Source organism: Carlito syrichta, unplaced genomic scaffold (assembly GCF_000164805.1).
Source record: "Carlito syrichta isolate Samal-C Ts95f unplaced genomic scaffold, Tarsius_syrichta-2.0.1 Scaffold288875, whole genome shotgun sequence".
NCBI classification, from domain to species: domain Eukaryota; kingdom Metazoa; phylum Chordata; class Mammalia; order Primates; family Tarsiidae; genus Carlito; species Carlito syrichta.
The window spans coordinates 1-6,870 of NW_007232971.1; positions in this window are offsets into that span (position 1 = coordinate 1).

Consider the following 6,870-nt stretch of genomic DNA (forward strand, 5'->3'; position numbering starts at 1 on the left):
GAAACGGCTGGGGCAGGAGATTCGGTGAGCCCCGAACTGTGTGGCAAGGAACAGAGATAGCTCCTGAAGGAGCGGGAGGGCAAGATGGGTGCTGGACATCCTCAGAGGATGGTCTGTGGGGAAGGGTGTTCCTACACGGGACTCAGCCAACGTGCTGGTGGGGCAGGAAGGGATGGTGTGGACGTGGGATTGGGCGGAGACCCTCAACCTGGACTCTGACTTTCTGCAGGCTGGTCCAAATCCCCTCAGTGTTTCTGAGGAGAAAGACAAGAAACTGCCCACTGAGAAGGACCCAATGCCCTCCTCAGTCAGGAGGACACTCTCTACCGCCAACCTTATCCCAAGAGGCTTTGAGAAATAAAGGAGCTATTTTGGTACAGTCCACCTTAGATGAATCTGTGCTGGTGAAGTCTGAGGGTTGAGCTCAAGACTCCAAGGCCCTGAGACTGGCTGAAGCCTTGGCCTGACTCTGCCTCCTGGCCTGGCCCCGAGTTGTAGGGCAGGTGCTCAATTAACGCTCCCTTAACCTCCTGGTTTGTGGATTGTTCATCTCTAGGATGGGGCAGGCTGTTCTGGGTCCCCAGGCAGAGGGATGCAGGCCTACAGTGCTCTCACAATGGGCCAAGGGGGTCTGGGCCCACCTTCATATGCACTTCGCTCTCCCTAACCCTGATCGTAACCCACCTGTGATGGCTTCTTTCATGTAGGTCTGCACTTCACAGATTTCGAAATTTTTTTTAAATGACCGGTTTTGGATCAGTAGGATCCAACACCATGCTGTAACTAACCAGTGCTCTCATGGATACCAACTGCAAATATATACCTAAGGTACTTTGTGACAGGAACATGCATTAGAAATCCTCAGTGTGCAGGGAGTCAGTCAACTAGAATTTGCATTGTATGCATATTTAAAGACTGACTGAAATTCATTGACCCAATTAAGGCCAATGATGGGAATCAAAGTCTGCATCTTCTAGGTCAGAATACATTAAATTAATGGCAAAGAGATGCCTTTTCTTGACAGCCTCCCAGACCAGGTAGGCAGTGACATGGTATGTTTGGGGAGAGAGACTCACTGGAGAGCACTGTTTGAATGGAAGAAGGGAAGCACATGTCAAAGTAAGGAAATTCTTCTGTCAGTTCAGGACAGGCAACAAACCAAAAACTCGGTTCTCTATACGATGGGGTTTATTCCATCGTGTATATATAACACATTTTTCCAGTGGGAAGCACGGTCAGTTCCATGTTTTTGCTATTGTGTACAGTGCTGCAGTGGAATAATATGCAGCCATAAAGGCCAAAATTATGAACTTTGCAGCAACTTGGAGGGGTTTAGCATCTGTAATACTAAGTGATCTATCACAGAAACAAAGAACTGAGTGCCACATGTTCTCATTCATAAGTGGACCCTGAACATTTACCATAATACTGTAAGAAAGGGATTGGCAGTAGCCGGAAACTGCCAGGGGAAGCAGAGGCACATAAATCAATAAGAGTACCTGAGCTCAAACCAGGCAAAGTGTGGACCAAACAGAGGCCCAAATTTTACCTCTACAGTTAACACGTGTACACCTAATCCTGAATTGTACCCTACATCTTTAAAATAAAATTTAAAAGATGGGGTTAATTATACCTGTGATACACATGAACTGGCACTACCCTATGAAAAATAACTTACATCGAGTGGAAATTAGAATCTATTGAACTGAGTGGCAATGGCGACTTCACATGAAAAATCTGCAATTAATTTAAGCCCATGATTAGAACAAATTTTTTAGCTCTTATTGGCTCACCACACAAAAATAATCAAGTAATGATTAGTTTAATTGAAATAATAGTCCTTTGACACAATTCAACACCTATTCATGTTTTTTTAAGCCTCATAAACTCGAAATGGAAGACATCTTCCTTTAGAGTTGTTTAAAATTTTACATTGGGAAAAATTCAAGGATACCTGTTGTATTCAAGTACTATTTATCATGCTGGAAGTTCTGAATAGTGCAATAGCTAAGAAATAAAGTCATAAGAATTTATAATTATGTACTTTATAAATCTAAAAGAATCTACAAATGTCAGAAAGTAAATGAGCATAAAATTTGCTTAATACAGGTCAATCTTAAAATATCAACTTTATCCTATACCAGGGCATAGGACATACAATACATCACTTAGGAATCTACAGTTGATTCAAAGAACAGAACATGATAAAGCAATAAATATTAAAGTAATGCTATTCATCAGGTATGGATGTGCATCAGCCCAAGGCTACCTCAAAGCAGAGCAGCAGTAGATTCTGGGCACAGGCTCCATTCCTCTCTCTGGGGCTGCATCAGGGTGCACTTCACCAAATAAGGACCCAGTTGTGTCTGCACAGAATGCTCGGAACCAGGGCAAGGTTCACGTTCTTTACACACCATCTGGAACATAGTGCAAGACTGTCATGCATGTTGGGCTTCTCATACCCTGCTGGTGAGGTAGGCATGTTCTTGCTGTGAACCAGCACGCAACAGAAGATCGCTTCTGTGTTCTCATTAACAACAGGTGAGAACCTGGTCAGTCATCAGTTTCACTATTACTGATAAGCAGTTGGTAACAAGATGGTACAAACCACACCCAAACTCAGCTTGGACTCACCATTTGTACATTTGGCCCTTTGAGTAGGGGTCAATGCCATGCAGGTATAGCTCTCACACCTGTCTGCTAGGTCTAATAGCCAGCTTTAAAAAAACAAAAAGAAAATTTTAAATGAATGCATTATTATAAAAATACCGTACACCAAGGGATAAATACAATGACAAATCAACATGACTTCCCCAGTTTATCCCTACAGTCTAAGCCCTGTGTGCCCTGGGCAGGCTTTACAGGCTTCAGAATCTTCATCTGAGTGGAAGCAATGTGCAGAAGATACTGTAGGCTCAGTCCAGACAAGCTGAACTGTACATGGGTCACCTTAAGCTTGAGTGATGGAAAATACAGCAGCTGATAGAAATTTTCAGAACACTGGTGGATCCAGGTGACAGAAATAGAAGAGATGGTGCTGGGAGTGGCGAGAAAGCAGCAGAATCAGAGGCCTGGCCTTTCCTCCCACGCAGGCCTCTCAGAGTGCCCTGGTGTGGTTCTGGCCCCTGGCCTGCCACTGCCCGTCTGGAGGACAGCCCCGCCAACCCAGCTCTCTGTGCTCTCTGGGAGGGGCAGACCCCTATGGGCCCAGCTTCCCACTGATTCTCTCGAAGGCCCAGGGCACTCAGGGCTTGGACTGTGGGCATGTTCGTGAGCAGGTGCTCATCCCAAGTCCAGGTCTGGGCCCCCTGGTGCTGGGATGGGGTGGGTATGGGTGGAGGAGGACAGGCAGAGTGGGCATGGGACTGTGCAGGGGATGTTTCTCTCTGGGGCTGGCTCTGAGCCCAGCCTCCCCTCTCCTTTGCAGGGGGCTTGGGGCCCCATCAACAGCTCTGTTTGATTTTTTCCTTCTTGCAGAAGCCCCAGACCTCGACCCTCTCATGGGACTCAGGAGATATATGAGATCCAGGTTTCTGTCAGTCTCTCCCCAGCCACAGACCACATAATTCCTTCATGATTTTTTTGGGAGACGGAGATCCTCCTGACTGAAAGCTCACATGTTTTATAGTTGGCTTTGTCATCCTGATCAGAACCTGGGAGGATGCATTCATTTATACTCAGAGGAAGACGTGAGGGCATCATGGACACGTTCTGTGTCTGTGACCTATTTTTGATGCCTACTGTGGGTTTCTGAGTCCCCATGTAGAACGGAGGCCCAGTAATTGGCATCAGCTTGGTTCATTAAATTGTGCCGAGTGTCTAGAAAAGTGCCTGCACGTAAGTGCTTTATATACATGTGTTAAATGAATGAAGCCCAATCAGAGCCTCCTCAGATATCTGCTTGCCCCAGAGCTCCTCTTCCAGCATTCAGCAAACCCTGCCCTGTCTGTATAAAGGACAAAGACCATCTTGAAGGAATCCCACATTTACTTAACTAATGCAATAACAGATTTTCATTCTCTGTGCTTTTTCAAACACCGAGGAACATGAGACACTGAGGCATGAGACAGAGAACTTCTTCAGTGATGAAGGAGAGAAAACTAACAAATGTGAAGAGCATGCCCAGCAGCTTTTCCACAGAGCCAGGCACTAAGGATCTACTTGCCATATCTTAGTCGCCACAAAATCCGTCTGAGGTTCATCTTCTCACAGCCACATTGCAGAGGAGCAAACTGGGGCTACAGTGACATCTCCACAATACCGCTAGTAGGTGTCAGCTTTGCCACTGTCCCTTGGAGAGGACAGATGCTCACCTGCTGAGCAGCTACTCCAGTACTATAGGGTGGTGGCGAAGTCCAGGTAGGAGGCCAGGAAGATGGTGAGGGAGAAGATAGTTCCACCCTGGGACCCTGGAACCAGGGACCCCGTCTGCTGCTCCCTTGTGCCTGGCTGTGGGATCGCATCATATGGAGCTCCTCTAGACTCGGGATAGACTCACTTTTAGTCTAGGGAAACAAGGAGGGACACACAGTCAGTGACAGAACCACGAACCTCCAGAGGATGCAGGTCTTGAACTTAGACCAGGAAACCCTTCAGAGTCATGTTCATTTGAAGGACATGCTGTCCATGTGTGAGGAGAGTGAAATTATATAAGGACTGGGTCAAGGCGCTAGCTCCGTCCCCATTTTGACCTGAGTTACATAGCATGTTGATAGTTGGCCCTACTCCCCTCCTAGGTGCCCGGCCAGCGCCTGGACAGGGGACTAAGGAAGATCATTTGTCTTATGAAGATATGAGTGTCAGACTCAGTCCAACTCAGGATCCCTGACCAAGATCCAGGGTTGTGAACTGATAATGACTTTTATGTTATAAAATACATGTTATGAAACCAATGGGCTCAGTGCCACCTTTGTCTAAAAACACTAGAAAAGGGAAAAGACCCTGGGTTAGTAAGAAGAAAGAATCCCGAGTGAGTTCCATGCCCTTATGCTGGAAGGATTGACGCCCATGATGCTGTTTGGGAAGTTCCTCAAACTCTGGTGCTGCCAGATGGACTGCAAAGACTCCATGCCCTTATGCTGGGAGGATTGACACCCGTGATGCTGTTTGGGAAGTTCCTCAAACTCCGGTGCTGCCAGATGGATTGCAAAGGGTAAAATCTCTAATTGCTTGATGTGATTTTGTCCGCTTATGAATTATGATTTGGTCTGCTATTGTCTCTTCCCGTCTCTCCCCTTTTAATAAATCTTTCATCTTCATACTTTTCTGGTGTGAGTGTACGTTTTGTTCAGCGGATCGACACCATTAAATTAAAGTCCGTGCACGGTACCAGTAATTAGTTTTTCTTAATGTGACATCATGGTGGAAAATGCTCTAGGCTTTCAAGGTAAAATTTGCTGTGGGCCAGGGAATGATTAAACCATTCATAGGTTCAAATACCTTGATTGCCTGTGAGGCAACAGATCCTGCCTGTATTAATGTTCTCTGTGAAGAACATCATCCCAGAGAGTCTCCCAAAATATTCTCTTTGTAGAGGTAAGAAAACACAAGCCTTGGAATGTGAAATCGCTGCTAACCAGCCCATGGGTTGCCAACCAGTGGGGACCGTATGAAATTCCTCCAAGCTCCCTGAGGCTTGATCTGCTCCTGACATGGAGAGGAAGGACCTAGGGAAGCCTTCTTTCCTGCTGATTTTGGAGACAGTGCACAGGGCAAGACACCCTTGGAAAACCTTTTTGACTTAAAGCAGCATAGCTGTTTTTCCTTCTCTAACATGAAAGGGAGTCCTGAGATACAGCTCCAGCAATCCCAGACCCAGCAAACAGGCCAATGCTGAGAGACTCCAGGGTGGGAGAAAGCCTATCAGAGGGCTAAGGATCTGAAGACTTTGGGAAGAGAGTATCTAAACAGGTGTTCAACAATTTAGAGGGGTGATTCACACGTATCCGCTGGGAACCTGGAAGTAAAAGGATCAAGGTGATTTTATTTGCCACATAGATACCAGATTGTCAAAAAACTAAAAGAAAGTAAACATTCAGGGAAGGATGGATGCAGAAAAGCAGCTACACTCAGAGACTGCTGGCAACAATGCTCCTGCCACAGCGCATTTAGATGGTAACGTGATTGGAGCTACAAACATCTTACTTGTGCATGTCCGTTCACCAAGGAATTTCCTCCCTGGGAGTCTATCTTTTGCAGGGGATTAGTACATGTTGTGGAAGATAAGCGTCCCCACCCCAGAATTTATATATTCATGTCGTAACCCCTAGTGCCTTCAAATGTGCCTGTATTTGGACCTATGGAACTTTAACAGGTAATTAACATTGAATTCATTGGGGTGGGCCCTAATCCAATATAATTGGAGTCCTTGTCAATAGAGGTGCTGGGTCTGGCATTGCTGGAGCTGTATCTCAGGACTCCCTTTCGTGTTAGAGAAAGAAAAACAGCTATGCTGCTTTAAGTCAAAAAGGTTTTCCAAGGGTGTCTTGCCCTGTGCACTGTCTCCAAAATCGGCAAGAAAGGAGGCTTCCCCGGGTCCTCCCTCTCCATGTCAGGAGCAGACTGAACCTCAAGGAGCTTGGGAGAATTTCACAAAAGTTAGAGGGGACAGTTATCTCCAAGCCAAAGAGAGAGGCCTCAGACAAACAGAGTGACGTCAAATTTCTAGCCTTCAGAAGTGTGAGAAATTGAATCTCCATAGTTAAAGCCTCTCAGTCTTAGGACACAGGATGTTTCCTGCAGCAGACTGACATGGAAATAGAATTTTATCCTGTCAGGCTTTATCTGCATTGAAAGGCTGTACTGCTGTGAGAAGCAGTTTCCCTCATGGAATATTATGAAGATATGTGAGGTATAGCTCCTGTCTTGCTA